The 14,377-nt window shown below is 45.1% G+C and overlaps 1 protein-coding gene across 4 annotated transcripts in view; it reads right to left on the minus strand.

The window, feature by feature from the left end:
* The window catches only part of LOC128305864 (nuclear receptor-binding protein homolog), a 53,571-nt gene extending 46,249 nt beyond the window's left edge, over positions 1-7,322 (minus strand). For 2 of the 4 annotated variants that reach the window (XM_053043488.1, XM_053043485.1), the window contains exons 1-2: positions 7,197-7,322; positions 2,049-2,970 (exon numbers count right to left, since the gene is read on the minus strand). The gene's annotated coding sequence lies outside the window, so the exon portion shown is untranslated. Of the gene's footprint in view, positions 1-2,048; positions 2,971-4,777; positions 4,856-7,007; positions 7,088-7,196 lie in introns of those variants that run through there. The other 2 variants (XM_053043487.1, XM_053043486.1) reach the window with 2 other exon arrangements.
* Between the last annotated feature and the right edge of the window lie 7,055 nt (positions 7,323-14,377).

The raw sequence follows: 14,377 nt of genomic DNA on the forward strand, positions 1-14,377 counted from the left end.
TAATTAAGAAACATACGAAAAACTTCTGATGACAAGTGTTACGAAAAAGGGAAAATTAACAAAAATTCGCTTTAAATTTCAAGTGATCTTAATATTACGAAACTGGTACATAACAAGACACAAATCACTCACACACGTAGGATGGCAACACGCAACGAGTACTGGACTCCAACGCGTTCTGTACTACAGTTGCCAAATCACTGCAAACCATGCTTCGGTGTTTCCATTCCAAATCCATCCGTTCCCTCTCTCGGTTCTAGCACGTTTGCAAATTATTTTGCAACTTTTGGAAATTTTCCACTCCAGCTTTGCCATCTCCACCAACGATACGGTCTTCCTGGAATTTTTGCCAACACACAGTCACACATACACACACACACGTCTCTATTGCCCCGCCAGACGTTGTTTGCTGCGTCTACAACTGCTGCAGCACCGAACATACGGAGCATAATTTTGCGGACCCAGGCGGGTTGGCCGGCGGGAGAACCCAAGGCACAGGAAAAAAGGGAAAAAATAAAAGATTCTTCATCCAGCAAACAACAGATCCCGGCGTGCACGACGTACATTGAGCATCGTTGTGTACGCCCCTCTGACCCGTTCCTCCGAATTTAGATCATTTGTTTTTTTTTAGATGATTTTTGCAATGTTCTCATCCAGCTATACGAGCGCGCTACGTGAAGCATTTGCCGAAGCAAAAGGAGAAGAAACGCCGCAGAGATGAGAAGGTAAAATCACCTGTGAACTACAACGGAACACACCTTGGCCCGATAGAAATTGGCAACATTTCTTATTGGGCCCTTGCGCACGAGAGACAGGAAGCCGAAAGAACATCAACAAAAAATCAACATCCGCTATTCTCCGTAAGCGAGAGGTAGAAAACCCCCCCTCAACGAAGAACACCACAAACGTTCTGCGGAAAGAAATTTGATCGGAGTTTTGGGCGGCCTAATCTATGCAAGTCTAGGGTTATAAAGCGCTCCGGAATCAGATTATATCGATCGTTAACGTTTTTATACCCATTCCGGGGGTCGTGCGCTATGATGCGTCTCATGCGTGTGGGGTCATCAGCAGCAGAGTCGGATTCATTACCGGATTAATAATTACCAGCAACATATTAACTAATATACGGGCGCGGCTTCCATATTTAATGATGCGTTGTTCAAATTTGCAAAATTGGAAAGTATAACTTATTCAAATGATATGACCTTATAAAATGATAGCCCGGTGAAGAAACACGCATCATTCAGGTAAATGGTCCATGCAGAGTTATGCAAAACGGTGTGGTGAATTTGAATCAGATTCATTCAACTTTAGATTCAAATGTAAGTCGAATGAATAACTCTGGCCGATTAAGATTTGAATCTTCGTATACTTTTATTAAGATTCATACTAGTGTTGTGCTTAATGAATGTTTTGAGAAGATGATTCTTTATGATTCTTTAACGAGGAGCCTAGAAGCAGTGAAGGATCATGCCTTTTGAAGGCCCATTGTTAAGTGATTCATAAAACTTTTGCGAGTCTACTCAAGGCACGAATGACACTGCGCTGAAGGTTCATTTGAATGACTGTATTCAATCGAAACATTCATTAAACAGACTAAAGGTGCATGGTTTTGCAATTTCCTCCTTCTACTCGTCGCGTGAAAGGGGTTTAAAGGGCTTTATTAAGTGGGGAAATCAGTGATAAGGAATGCGTATTACCACTGCTTCCTGTCCCGAAGGGAAGTAGCAATAGCTTCTTCGTAACACGCGTGAATCATAAACTATGCCCACTTATCGGAGAGTGTTACATGCTTTCGGCTGTGCAAATGCAGGTCCTATAGCAAAGCCCTTAAGACAGGCTTTGACTTTCCGATATAATCGGCTTATCTTATCAACCGCGACACGATAACCCATTTCGGTGAGTAATAATCGGGGATGATGGTGACAATGAGTGTTATGGGGGCGGGATATTTAAAATACTTTGATTTCCCACAACACGGGAACGAAAAATGATGGATGACGGTTTGTGATTGTAGTTTTGCTACGTTTGTTTCGCAACCAACTTACCCTATATGAGCTTCTATTCTCAAACACCACGCTTCCATTGAGAGTTTAGTGAAGATTATCCACCGATTTTATCTGCCAGACACACGTACGTAATTTTCGCGCTAATGCACTTTGCCACGCACACTTACTGCACACCAACAAATACACAAACACACACGCACCAGCGGGATCTTCCTGTGGCACACGATCGTGATCGTGCAAATGCACGGATGTTACGCCCACTTGGGGGGGAGAGCCCCGGCCACGGGATGTTAGCCCTTTTTACTTAATTAAACAAAATCTGGACACAAAAAACCCACACGGGGAAAGCGACCGCGGTACTGCAAATCAGCGCGAACGCAACAATAACAACAACAAAAACACACGCACCCACTCACAAGCGCACACACTGCCACTGCACTAACACCAACCACGCACAGCACTCTGGCACACGGATGTAGAACTATTTATTTCTTTATGCTTTTTCCTATGCTATTGCACCTACACACGCACACCGTAGGCTTGACGTTTCGCCTGCCAGCTGAGAAAAAGATGCACACGCAGTAACACACCGTGTCAGACAGACCGCCCCCCGCGCATTGAATGATTCGCGTTCGCACAAACTCGCGTTCACTTGGCGCTCTCGCTCGCTCGCGCAATCGTCGATTTGCTCGCACTGTGGTGTCTCCGCCAGCAGCAGTGTGGTGGCACTTTCCGTGTGTCTGGGGCTGTGTACTTTCACGGACGGACCAGATAATACAAGTCGGACCCGCGCACGCAATGGCCTTGAAACTTCGCTCGCTCGAGATAAGTATCTTTGTGACAGAAGATTTTTTGCTTCTGCAACGCTTCTGGTTTTATTTGTTACTCTCCTTTTCCTGCACTATTTCACTGCTTCTTCGTTATTACCACGCGAAGAGCTGCTGCTCGGTTGCTTTGTTAACTGTGATTAAAGAAAGGGATGATCGGTTTAATAACATCGAATGTATTAAATTGATGGGTAGTGGGGGGAGTTGCATCATCTGAGGCGACCATGTTTCGCATATCCCAAACCATACTCCAGGAGGCCCAGTTGAAGTTGAAGATACAACAGAAGAGGGCGAAACGATGCTAGCGAAATTGAGAAATTGCAACACTATTCTTCAAGAGCGATCGCGGGACACCAACACCTGCGAATACCTGCAGGTATGGACACCTGACACGAAATCGATACGATTGTTGTAGAAGGAGAAAATTGCTCCAATTTTCTCCGCTATCTTCCTTTGCTTCAATCCAATGCGATTTCGCGCACTAGGTAAATGAATGTTCCCTGCAGCATACCTCGATTCTTGTCGGATCAATCGATTGCAGGCAAATGTGCTTCAGAATATAATGTATACCGGGATCACAAGGCGATCCGCACAAAGGCACCAACACCAATGGCGGGTCCAATCTGTACAACCCCTGGCAGTGCGGAATTGGAAGAGAAGATTACCGTGGATGGTTTGATCTGTTGGGTTTTCTTCTCTACATCAATTCCCACACATTGCCGCACGAACTAGAGCAAGATCTAGTTTGTCGATGGCCGTTTGCAATTTTTTCGCAACCATTTACTTCGTCTCGTACCGCGACTTTTCCGAAAACCCAATCTCTGCTTGCTTCACACACCGAGCTACGGGAAGACGGGAAGAAGAACCAAATGGAGAGCCCGAATGGATATTGAGGTTTGCGAATTTCGGCAACTGGCGTGAAAGAATCATCGGCACCGGGACGGGTGGTTTTCGCGTTCGTGTTGTGCGTTGTGTTGCTACGCCACACTGCCACCAATTGCTTTTCCACAGTTTTGCACAGCTAACCCCCTTTTGCGTCGATTCGCCTTCGCCGCCGTAACGCTTTTCCTTTTGCGGCAAAAGATCCTCCTCTACGTACATAACGTATATCAGAAAGCACACCCGCTTTTCCACGCTCTCCACGTTGGGCTTGAAGATGAAGACAAAACGAGAAAAAACACACGCCAACCGCACATCGGAACGGTTTCTCCTTTTTGGCAGAGATGGAAGAGTTTTTTGCTCCACAGGAAAACACCGGAGGTTCCAGAGGTTCCGCGCTTCTCGTACGGATGATCATCTAGCGATAGTGGAGGGTGGGGGGGAGAAGATCTTGCCCTGTTCGCTCTTCTTGGGGGTCGAAAACTGATGCTTTTACCACCACGCTCGCACACGCGGGGCCCGGTTTTGCACGGACATTTGCGCGTAGTCGTGAGCTTTGCTTTGCTGCCCGTTTCGCCTATTTAATATAAGGAAATTAATTCACTAATAAAGAGAGAGAAACAGAATCCCAAGGTTATGGCTGATGGCCGGTTTGTGTGTTTGCGTTCGCCTGTCTGGCCTGACTGCCTTTCCGGGCCGGGTGAGTGGGTCTTACGAAGGATATCCCATCGCGTTGGGAGCGTGGCGTAAACGGGAGGGACAGGGATCCAAACGCATTCGCACGAGTCGTGGAGTTGGTTCGTCGCGACACTGGAGAACAGGAACGATCATGTTTCCTTCTCCCAGGTTTATTTTGGCGTGAAGAGCAGGTTCGCAGGTTCAGCGACACGAAGGAGACGAAGGATGGTAATGCCGTTTTGCTGACTATCGATACATCGATGCGAACTGAAAACCGAGTCTTCGTTTGCGATTTTCTGCTGATGTTTGTGGCGTTCTTCTTATGTGCTTATCCTAAAATGGAAGAAAACAGTTCAACACAGCATTCAAGTTACACAGTTTTACCAGCTGCCTGATTGTTGTGTGACGGATCCCTTCTTTCCGAGCACCGTGTATCCTACGTAACTGACGGTACAGTACCTGCCACTGAGCAAGGCAAGCAAACCACACCGAATGACGGCAGAAATCCATTGATTTAACAAGCAGCCGAGTTTGGCAAGCGGTAACGACATCTACTACAACCGCTGGGTCCCCTGCTCCCATTCGGCTCGTCGTCTATGTGGGTAGTGGAACCAAACTGTCCCCAAACGATACAAACCTCACACTCTCACGGGACAGACACAAACAAAAAAGAGGAAAAATACATTCCGTATAATTCTAGCCAGACTTTAACGCAGCATTTTCGGGGTGACAGCACGTCGTCACAGAACACCGCCAAGAAACAACGTGCTCGCAGGCCATGTGTAAGCGCGAAGGGAGGCACATCGCACGTGGGGATATGGTAATGTGAAAGAGTGCACAGCGGTCCACTACGGCGACGTGTGGTGGGGTTTAGTGTGCGGGAATGCTTACAGCGCACAAGATATACTTTTTTTGCGCACTATGTGATAGCGTCGCTCGACTAGCTGGTCAAGACCTGACCTGGCAGTAGTTTTGTAAGTAGGGCGAACTTAAACATTATAAAAATAACCAAAGCTTGAACGAATGGCCGTCCTTCACTGCCCTCTTCTAAACCCCTTTTTCTTAGCCACTTCAAAGTTAAAGGGATAAGGTTCAAGACAATCCCTCTTCCACTGGTTTACTTGGTCGAAGGGGGTGTGCTGTAATCCTAAGTCAACGCTACGTTGCTACCGGCAACAGGGCAAAGCAAACAGGGAAATATGAATTGTATTTAACTTAAGAGAAGACAAAGATGGCATGGTGCTCACCAAGTATAGCGCATGATTACATCAAAATTACGGCCTTAACAGTAAGTGAAAGCATTCCATTATTAAGGAAAAATGGTAAGAAAAGCCTTCTGCATCGAGGTTTAGTTTATGCCGGTATCAAGGACACAGACGAAGAGCAAAAACGGTGACGAAGTCAAAGCCTCGAATGCTTTTATGTGGCCCGTCACACCCACTAGAGCAAATCCTTTGCGAACACGATAACTTGGCAGGACATTTTCCCATCCCGTATCGCCGCGTTGAAATGCGGGACACAAATGAAACGGTAGGATTTTTGGAACACTTTTCTCGCTGTAGAAATAACGCAGTGGTTCTTAAACATGAGAAGAGCAACAATAAAAAAGTACCTCCACCAGCCGATTTTGGGAGCCAGACGTCGGCGACGACGCACTCGCACACACATCGAACACACGCGACCCATCAAGTCTGCCCTTTGGTAATCGAGGAAAGGGAAGCAACAACAACAACAAAAACCCTAGGCCGAACCTTTCCCAACATGTGCCTGCGATTGCCAGTCGGGAACTTCCCACTCGCCAAAGGGACAGCTGCATCCATCTTTCATTTCCGTCAATAAACAATCCATCAGACCGGAGACGGGTATGAACCAGAAAGGGTTTCCATTGCGGCCAATGGAAACAGGGACTGCACAAAACTGCATCTGACTACGCAGCCGTACGTAACGTGTACGTGTGCGGATGGGTAACGTACGTCCAGACAATCAGGTAACCAGCAGACAGGGAAGCATTCGGAGACGGCCCATTTTTCGTACGAGAAGCTGAAAATGTAGCTGCTCCTTCAAAGGACACGCTACACACACTTGCGAAGGCACACGCACACACACACACATACATACATAAACGCAACGCACACAGGCACAGCGTGGATGCGAGCAGGCGCGCACCAATGTCGGTGTTCCCAGGAGCACCGTTTTTCATGCACCGTCATGCAACACCACAAATCTAGCGACCCTTTTCGAAGGATTGCATCCACAGTCACAGTTCCACACACAAATTGATTGAACCCTTTGCCAACGAGCGATGCCTAGTGTGGATGATTTCGCTCTCCGGGTACGCAGCACACGCGGGTTGCACAGACGGAGACGGGCCCTGTTTCTTATCTGCGTTCTTTCACAATCACTTGGAGCCCCCGTCTGAACGGAGCGATACGTACGAATCCGGCAGTAGATGCGTCTTCCGGGCGTAGAACATTCACACCACCAGTTCCAGTTCCACATTCCACACAACCTGCGCTGACCAGGGCCGAATACGTGCGTGAAGAACAAATCAAGCGGAAGCACGACCACGGCAAAAGTAAGTTATTGGATCGGAGGGCAGGGTGAAAAAAAAAACCTTGTGAACACGGGCAAACTTCACTATATTTCCTCGGTGCGGTCGCACAACACACTGATGAAGAACGGAGCAAGAGACTGATTCTCGACACTCGATACGGTTCGTGGAGGAGTAATGCGGTCGCACGCAATCTACCATCCGTCTAACAAGCGCACAACAAAAACTGACGATGGAAGAATTTCAGCTTACGGTCGGAATTATTCGCTCTGCGCTCAACTTTTATTTATTGTACACGTTCGTTCGATGAAAGCGTTTCAATCAAAGTTATTGGACTGAAGGTGTAGAACTTTTCAGGCTGCCATATTTATGTCCCATATGACAGACGAAAGTGACGTTTGAAATCGAACGTCATCTTCCGTGCATAGCAAGCGTTCGGTTTTGTTTGATGTATCGCAATAAGTATTGTATTCAATTGCGGATAAAATGGGAATTGCTTTTGTTTAATGATAGTTAGTTATATTTGCTGTAAAATTTCAAACAGGAATCAGAAAACGTGTTCGACATTCGAGGTAAAATGTCAAACGATAAACTGTCAAAACGTATGAATTGAGCCAGTCTGTGGTTTCGAATTTTGATCACAGTTTTAGTTGATCGGATTGTATTACAGGGGTAAATTGAATATTGAAAGAACAAATAATTTATATTTGGTAGGTTTTGCTCATAAAACAAATAGAAAAAATTTCGAACTTCGGCACGACCGTCGGTATGAGAAGGAAATGTCAAACTAGCGCTCCGGTGAAAATACTATATCACAACCAGGGTGCACAATATTTGAATCCGTTGCTGGTTTGACAATAAAATGTCGTTATTCTGAGATTTACAAGAAGCTCCTAAAATGCGCTTTAAAACGCATTAATTCGGGGTTGTGTTATTATTGGTTTGATTTTAGTACGTTTTGCAATTATCATTTTTATCTATTAAGTATGTTTCAGATGAAAGAATATTCAAGAAAATAAAATTGCAGTCAAATTTAAAGTGAAAACAGAGATAAGAAATCGAATAAATAACACGCCAAAATGTGATCAAAACGATTGCAATAATGTCTTATTCAGGTTTCCAAAATCTTTAGGTTAATTTAAACTATTCATGTGTTTAATCTATGCTTGCTTGTCTGCTGTACGGTCAATGTCGATGACTCAAGCATACTCACCATACGGGACAGTTGGGAAAGTAGTCCTCTATGGGCGGCCAAGATGCCCCCCACCCGTGGACTCTGTCCCATTTTGATTCGATCGCAGTTGGCTGCAGGTACTACTACTGGGCACAGAGCAGGGGACAGCTGACACTCTCGTCTCCTCCAAAAAAACCCGGTCAGAGCAGGTCGGCCGCGGTATGCCTTTTTAACGGCATTGCCTTAAGCGAGTGGAGTCTGTTGTTTCCTGCTACAAATTCATTCATAAAAATCCATCCATGGGGAACTTCATTCACGATCGCCTCCAGCATCCTTCTGAAGCCAAATAAAAAATCAAACTCCGATCCAGTGTGAAGTAAAGTGCGGTCATGCATAAATTCACCTCAAGTACCCTGGCAGCCTTACCGGCCTCCCTCCGGGGGCACTTGGAACTGTGGCGTGTGAGTGTTATATTTCGTGGATTCGCGTGTGCCTTCCGCCGCAGCTGCGTGGGTAGGACATTTGCTTCGGCAGACAAATGGCCGGGAAAATAAAACAGTCCCATGCAAAATGGTCATAGTTTACGGAATGCTACGCGAAAGTAGCAATAAACTAGTGCGTTGCCTCGATCCACCGCAAGTACAAGCGGGTGGGACGGTGTATAGCTAGATAAATCTAAGTTAGTTTACACCAGCTATAGTCTCGAAGAACTTAACGCGAATTCAAATCTTTTTTCACATAATATACTGAGAATCAGTGAACCCGATAGATAAGAGTTGGGACATTAAACAGCCAAAAAGTTGCACCTATTACCAAAGGCGAAATATTGATGCTTCCGTTTGACGTGTACCCCCTTCCAATTTCCTTCCACATTCGCTTGCAGACGATGAGTTCAAATCGACACCTCAGCGGATGGCGTAGGAAGACTTAATTCACAGCTTCCTTTCCGGCGAATGGTGCTAAAGGGTTACGCGTGTCATACGTTGGAGGGTGGTGGGATGTAAACCATAAACCATAAAAATATCAAATCAAACATGAAACTAACTAACGACAGCGTAACCGGTGTAACAGTAACATTGTTGAGACGGGCTTCAGGGCACAACACGTGACCATGCTTGGTAGCGCCAATGCAGATGAATGCGGTAGCGGTAAGAAACGTACTGCTTGTGTGCTTATCCCACCTACAAATCTATGCCCACGAGGTTAACAGATGTTCGCTGATGCTTCCCATGCTTGACAGGTTGTGCATGGTGAAAAGGTGCATTTTTAATGGTATTACAGGGTGCACCAAATGTAGCTGAAGTCTTTCTTGAATAACTGGAAGAATAAACCATATGAAATGATGGTTTAGAAGAACAATTCCATTTCTACTCGCTTTTGTCTATACATCACTATGAGATCCTTAAGGTCCTTTCAGAACCTGTGTTCGTCGGAATAACCTTTAAGCACTGGACAGAGTAGCGAGGCTGTAGTGCTGGTGCTCATCAGTTTGGGAATTCTTCAATGCCCATCGTTTTGTGAGGCATCTACAAGAAATCACCTCTAAACAAGTGGCCAAACAAATCAAGTAAATTCTATATGATATACAGGCAGTCCCCGAGATACACTATAATAGCCGATCGCTGTAACCCGGGAAAAATTCGCGTAATTCGAAATTCAAAGTAAACTAGATAAAAGAATATCTAAATATAGTACTATGCTTAATAATTCTGGAGAAGAATCATTCATATAATTCCTCAGTGAGGAATCTTTCAAAAATCATGAATTGATTCTCAGAATATTCATGAATCCTCAAAGTGGAGGCGGATCCTTGGAAACCCTCGAATTATGTGGTGTAACTCAAAGGTGGAGGGCAAAAATCTTGGATGATCTTCGAAATAGAGATTCAGCTTTATACACTCAGTTCAAAGATTCATTTCGATTCATGAATCTTTTTTACGGCTACAGAATGATCTTCCACACATTCAACTGCGGCGTCATGTCACCACCGTTAAGTGAACAATTGTACCGTACATATCGCCAGCAGCGCATCTAAATGCACCCCAGACTGCTATTCTATTTGCAAAAAAAGCAAAACAAAAATGCGTCCCAGCTCCAAACAGTTCCACCGTCCGAGTCCGGGGACCCCGCACACGGTTCGCGTGCGGGAGGCTTTACTTTGGGTGTTTGGGTGAACGGCACCGTGAATGTCGTCGCCAGCAAAATCGACAGTTGAGCAGCAGGTTGAGATTGGATGGGATTAAATCAAAGCGCTGCTTCATTGAATAATTCCCAACATCCGCCAGTGCTGCACTGTGTGTTTGTGTGTTTTGTATTGTGCCATACTCGCAACGATCGTTCGTGGCAGGGAGTCGAACAAGTGAGCATAACAAATATACGGTATGCATAATAATACTCAGTAAAAAATGAAACATCCGAATATACGATTCAAAACATTAAAAACTTTTATTATAACTCTATTATCAACTTGCCGTAAATTTCATCCACTGTCAACAGGGCAGCTTGTGGTTGTATTTTTGAATGCGTGTGACAATATTTCTGCACCATTGCCTCTTCTTTCGAAAACCGCAGGTCGGTAGAAAAGTTTATGCATCTCCCGCACCAGTCGATCCAGTTCTGGACGATCAAACCGCAACCGGGTGGCCGGGAACCGGACGGCACGGGTAAGGTTTTATGTATTTTGCCAATGCGAATGCTGTAGGAAGAAACTGTCCTGCAGCACTAGCGGCGCACCACTGCCCTGATCGTGGCGTGATATTTAAACGATCTGACAAAGACACCGCACACACCGGTTGTGCAAAAAAGGGTGTAGTCACCCGTCTTTCGGTGTGTCCTGTCATCAGTCTTGGGTGGTTGTTGCATTTGTGTGTGTGTGTATGTGTTTGCTCCTTTCAGCCACATGTCCAACAACCCCTCTTTTCATTCCCTCCCTCCTGTGAGTAGAGGGTGGGAATGGGGGGCGGCGCTGCTCCCGGGGAATGTAGATTAATGGTGATTTGATTTAATAATCTCCTGCCCGTTCCAGACTGACACCAGACAAGGGCGTTCGTGGCCCGTACCGCCTGTACGATTCCCTAGAACTGTTCTGCACCGGGTAGCACCCTGTGCCGCAGATGGATGGGCAAGTTTGCGCAAAATGTCCTTTAAGACGTCGTTGGCGAAACCGAGCTGCTAATCGATTGCAGTGATTTGCTGCGCAGCACCCGTTACCATGCCGTTTGTTTATCGTTTGCATGGTGTTTTTTTGGTGCGATCGTTCGATAAGATTATGCAAATGCTAAAATGATAAGCATCAGGGGCGAGGGGATGATGTAGCATTTGAGGTACGAGGCGTCTCCATTAGCGGTGGATGGGGGTGGCAGTTGCTTGAGCTTCTTGGCGTGAAATGCTCATTATTGTTTTAGCTAAAACAATCGAGAAATGTTTTAACCTCTTCCAACCGTACTAAATATGACCTACATCAACCGAGCAGCGCCATCTCGCTATACGATAATGAATGTATTACTGCATCAAACGAATCGGCCCTGCTGTGTGATGTTTGGAAATGTAATTATAAAGGAAATGCGATAAGAAATTGGGCACGGTTTAGGAAAATGGGGGCAAATTACTACTTTCAAGCGCTGTTGCGATCCTTTCCGGGTGTTAAAGTTCACTGACTTCTTTCCATATTGTGTGGCAATCATTCCAGCGTGTTAAGGCTTTGAAGAAATAGGCAGTGCAAAATATATGTATCGCTTTCACGCGTTAATGCTTATCACTATCGATGGCGCAGCGGTCCTATTGATACGCGTGAAAAAAAAAAACAATGGCGGCAAAATTAGTTGGTTGTTAAATGTGGCTTTTAATGAAGCATAACGATAGAGTTAGATTAAATTATTGCACGGAAAAATGGTTTCATGAACCGTGTTTTATACAATGCTTCAGGTTTTCCTTATTTTTATAAGAAAAACTATATATTCACGAGAAGAGTTTTGAAAAATAATATAATACTAAATAATAATACGACCTGCACGGCCTCCTTCTTCCTTTCTCCTTCCCATCACATCCAATGGGCCGAACTTATCTTACTACTCGGCCCGCTGTTCGGTCCAATCGTCAATCGATCTCGCACAGTGGGTTAAACGCAAGTGAAATGGTAAAAAAAATGTTTTGTGTTTTGCTGTACGGTACGAACTACCAGCTATGATATAAAAATTCTTTGGTTAACGGAATGTTTAATGATCATTCTGTTTAAGTCCCTTTTTGTTAATTAAAACCCTTTTATGCATTTATTTTTTATTAACTATTATTGTCAAAACTTTCAAAAAATAAGCTGTAACTACATATAAAGAATAGAAACATTAGAATTGTAGCCATTGGAAATATAATTTACCTAAACGAATTGGAATGTTTTACAAAACACTAAAGTATTTTTTAAAAATCAAAATTAAAATAACATAAAAATTAATTAAAATCATAAAATATTATGATTACAAAAAAAACGTTATAAAACAATAATTCATTACACTTTCATTCATCACATCAAGTCGCATTCTACTCAACCAATAGCACCACTCTCGATTGACGCAGACGCGTGTTTGAGAAACGGGCCGCGGTCCCAAGCATCTCGCGCTCATCCATTTCATTCATTGCTGGTTTGCCACCCGAGCCGTGCGGACGTGTTTTTTTGTGGGTTTCGTTCGGTGTTGCGCGTTGTTGTTCGAGGGAGAGACAAAAAAACGGGAAGATTTCGTTACAGTTACAGTCCAGAAAGCAGATCGTTTCGTTCTTGGTGAGTTGTGAAGTGTGGCCCGTTTGCTTCCTCCTGGTATTCCCGTATGTTGATAGGTATTATTTTTGCCGGGTTTTTAAAACAGTTTATGATACAAAACAACAACACACAAAAAAAAAACTCGAGTCTAGTGGCACCAGATTGGGTCATGTGTTGAGTGATAAAAAGCGTGCGATAGGGACCAGCGGACGGATGGGTGGCTTTGGCAAAAGGGTTCCGCGTGTGTTTCGCACGCGTTTGGGGTTCTGGTAGAACATCGCCGTGTTTGTTGTTTTCATCCCCCGCTGCTCGGCGGTGGTTTGTTTTGCCTTCCGTCGGTGGCGGTGGTTTTTTGGACAGTCCGCAGTGTTTGGACAGTACCGATATTCGCGTCTGATTTGCGATGATCCGCTGGCGAGGGACAACCACCGAACAGCCGGGTTACAGTGATTGAAGCTGTTTTTATTACCATCATTAGAACGATCACCAAATTAGAACATCGTTGTCGTCGTTGCAAACTTGGGCGATTAATAAATGCGATTGGAAACGGTGTAAAAGCGCTGTGATGTGCAACAAGTTTGGGTTTGAATGGGCGGATGAGTTATGTGGCCACACTTTGCATATTGGAAAGAATGCATCCCGTGGTCTCGAACGATTTTATCGGAGTCGCTCGCTCGAATGGAACTGAAACATTAGACTCATTTCCACCCCTTCTAGGAAAACGGAAACGGAAGTGCGGCGTACTGCCGAATTGGTGGATCCCAATGCCACGAGCGATCGCGTGTGCTGAAAACGTGTGATATCTTTATCTAGTCTTGTACGGGGAGCGTGGTCCAACAGACACTCAAAACAACCCCCTTCCGTAAGGGGTGCCAAACAAATATTCTTTTACTAATTTTTTTTTTGGTTATTTTCTTTTCCAGCATCTCTAAAGCTAATTTGTGCCAACATACAGAGAGAGCGATGTTGTTGCCGTTTCCACTGCATATGTCAAACAAATCCTGTGCGCAAGCGGCCACCCGCATTAGCAGACTTTTGAGGTTCGCTTCACGCTAAATCAAACCCCGTGTTTAGTGATCAGTGGCGACTCGGTGTTGGCCAAAAGTACTGAAATTACGATCGAGTAGCGTACGAGTAACGAACCACAACAACGGCCACACTGTGTGTAAACTGTGCCCCAACTAATTATGAGTGTGTGTTTTGTGCTCCAATGAGTGATTGTGTGCTTGTTTGACAGTGGTTGTCTTAAGTGTTTGTGTGTACTGAAAAGCTATCGTTAAAAACAACCTATTTTCCCGCTTATCGGTGGGAAAATTCCTCCTTGCTTACTACCCCCTTCCAACCCCCGGGAGGAAACTTCCAGCCGGACTTGGGTGCCCGATCCCGGAATTCGGTAGCTGGCGCCATTTCCTTCTCGCCATTACGCCGCGGAAAGCGTTTTATGGCGATCGAGTGCGCGCTACGACACGTCCCGCCCTTTGCCGTTTGATGATTTATATGGTAAAAGCA

Source organism: Anopheles moucheti, chromosome 3 (genome assembly GCF_943734755.1).
Source record: "Anopheles moucheti chromosome 3, idAnoMoucSN_F20_07, whole genome shotgun sequence".
Classification (NCBI taxonomy): domain Eukaryota; kingdom Metazoa; phylum Arthropoda; class Insecta; order Diptera; family Culicidae; genus Anopheles; species Anopheles moucheti.